At 32.4% G+C, this 2,695-nt stretch overlaps 1 long non-coding RNA gene across 1 annotated transcript; it reads left to right on the top strand.

Annotated features, from left to right (window-relative positions):
* Positions 1 to 1,567: 1,567 nt before the first annotated feature.
* Positions 1,568 to 2,064, top strand: LOC149544569 (uncharacterized). The gene is made up of 3 exons (XR_016355288.1): positions 1,568 to 1,650; positions 1,747 to 1,800; positions 1,987 to 2,064. It is a non-coding gene; the product is annotated as an uncharacterized LOC149544569 (long non-coding RNA).
* The last annotated feature ends 631 nt before the right edge of the window (positions 2,065 to 2,695 follow it).

The raw sequence follows: 2,695 nt of genomic DNA, 5'->3' as shown, positions 1-2,695 counted from the left end.
ATATAATCTTGTGATGGTTTCTGTTAAATCACAAAAAAAATCAAAAGACTTATACTACATTGACTATTGTTATTGTATTTGCAAGAATCTAATTCTCCTTTGCAATTAGAGATTACCTCTAACAGGGCAGACCATCAAGGTTTTAAAATGATGGCTATTGCACCTCCATTTGTTATTCCTGTGTGACCATCTCGTACAGATACCCCAATCAAACATTTTCAAGAATATTCCCATGGGATTCGAGCAGTTAAATAGTTTGTACCTCAAACCCTTAATAGTATAGAATCTAATATTTAAGGTTCTCCAATTCGAGAAGAAGGTGAAGTTCCCGAATCAGAACTAGATCCCGATACAAGAAGGCGACTTTTGATACTGTAACATGGCCAAGATATTGGAAAACATAATTCAGCTAATCCTCCTATACCTATTAGACCATTGCAAATTTTAGTACCTCCAAATTAAGTGCCTGGTGGATGGCTTGGAGCAGAAGAAGAGATGAGTCCCAGGAAACTTACAAGGCCAACTCAAGGACTAATTATTCAGTCCAATTCTCTTTCTTTAGAAAAAAAAATTCAACAGCCTTCTTTCAATCATGGTGTGGAGAATTCTCCTGCAATTGATAGGTGTCTAAGCGAGGCTAAAAGGTGACTTTATGAGGTGGGCATTTCAATTGTTTCTACATTCATGTATTGACTAGTATGTATTTGCAATTTATTTGAAAGTGAATTTGTTTGTAAGGGACTTGCTTATTAAAATTTCCTTTCCAGTAGGGAATTTTTGGAGATGACAGAGTAAAAAGTAATCATATGGTTCTAGATTCATTTTCCCATTCAGGTATTTATTTGTTAGGAAAGATTTTAATATTTTCCCAAATATAGAAAAATTCTTCTTCTAATAACTATCATTTTGATTGCAATTATTTAGTAACTTTATTCTTTACATTTATATTTTTATTCCCATGTATCCATGCATGTATATTGGATGTGAAGCATGTGGCTAATTTTGAAATCCTTTAATAAATTGGCTCAACCTTTAAATTAATATTTTTGAGAGCTTGGTAACATAACTGCTCTTAAGAAGAAAAATATCTATGTTGATCAAGCAGTGTAGGAATATGTATGCCCTCTTTACTGGAGATCTCTGGTTTGAGTTTGGATTGGGTTAAGGTTGTACAACATGGTGAACAATAGATAAATGAAATTACCCTTTGTGGACTCCTGGAGAGGGGGTCTCTCCCCCAAATTGGTGTTTCATGAGGCAGTGACAATAAAAAGCTACACAAAATCAATTGGTGCCAAGCTTGAGATAAATTAGCTATCAGAAATATAAAAAATGTTAGATGAAATGTGAAGCAAAAATTTAGTGGAATTGCGAGTTTTGCAAAATTTATCTATTATTTTCAGAGAGAGATTTGACAAGCTTAAGTTAATGTATATGAAATTATAATGCAAATTCTAGTTCTGACTTGTATATGGAAATGCTGGTGGATTTTTTAAACGAAAGGTCTTATTTTGATTGAGCTAATTAGAAGATGAAGAATCCTCCATGAACAAAGTGCCAACTAATAGCAATCCAGGAGGAGGTAACATACTCAATGTTTTGAATGTTGTGGGAGTTTTACAAGAAATTGCAATGAAATGTGGAACAAAGGTATTCAGCTGGGATTTGTCACACTATCATTTGCTTTGTATCATGATTTTCTTTGTATCTTGTCAGCTACTAGATTTTTGATTAGCTATTTCTCAGGTGGAATTTAATTCTCTTTTGGATAAGACAATGGAGCTCCAATTTACTGTGGAGGTTAGTTTGCTAGGTTGCTGGCCTTTATAGAAGGAAAATAGTGCATAGTAAATGAATTAGATCTAATTACATCCGCATGGAAGTTATATTAAGTTTAACTTAAAGATAATGTGTTCAATACTGCAAATTGATTAAATTAGTGCTGACATTATTTATATTTGTTACAAAAATTCTTATTGAGTTTAGGTCTTGTTTAGTGGAGAAAAAGTAGGAGTAGGTATAGGTAGAACAAAGAAGGAAGCACAACACTGAGCATCTGAGGAGGCTCTTAGATACATGGCAAGTAACAAAGTTTCAAAGTATCTGAAGAAAGAAGCACACACTGAACATCTAGAGATGCAAGTCAATGTAGTTTGAAAATTTTGGAAATCTTTTCTCTATATATTTACAATATTCATAGCATGTGCTGAATGGTTCTTGTAAACTCAGTCCAAGCTTCTAAAGAATAAGGGATAGCCACATTATTTTATTTTAGATTTGGTAATTTAGCAAGCAACTGTCAAAATTGCAAGGTGATTGTCTCCTATGGTGTTGCTAAATTTATATACCTTATGTAATAATATTTCAAAAAAAATAGTATTGTTATCTACAAGTAATCTATATCCTAATCAAGGATCAATTTTCAGATCAAGTGCAACCTTTCTTAATAATAAGGAATAGCCACATATTTCATTTTAGATTTGGTAAATAAACAAGGATCTGTTGCAATTGTCAAGCTGAAGGCCTTAACGTATTCTATTTTTTGGTTAAAAAATTCATACCTTATAACTTTTAAAATTTAAAATAGTATTCTTATCTGAAATGCATTCCATATCTTGATCATGTTTCAGTTTTCACATCTAGTTGAAGCTTTTTCAGGAAAAGGAATAGCCTTATTATCTCATTCTAGATTTGT

The sequence above is a fragment of the Cupressus sempervirens genome, chromosome 8 (assembly GCF_028749045.1).
Source record: "Cupressus sempervirens isolate cs-2001-9-10 chromosome 8, ASM2874904v1, whole genome shotgun sequence".
Lineage (NCBI taxonomy): Eukaryota > Viridiplantae > Streptophyta > Pinopsida > Cupressales > Cupressaceae > Cupressus > Cupressus sempervirens.
This window is presented reverse-complemented; position numbering and strand designations above follow the sequence as displayed.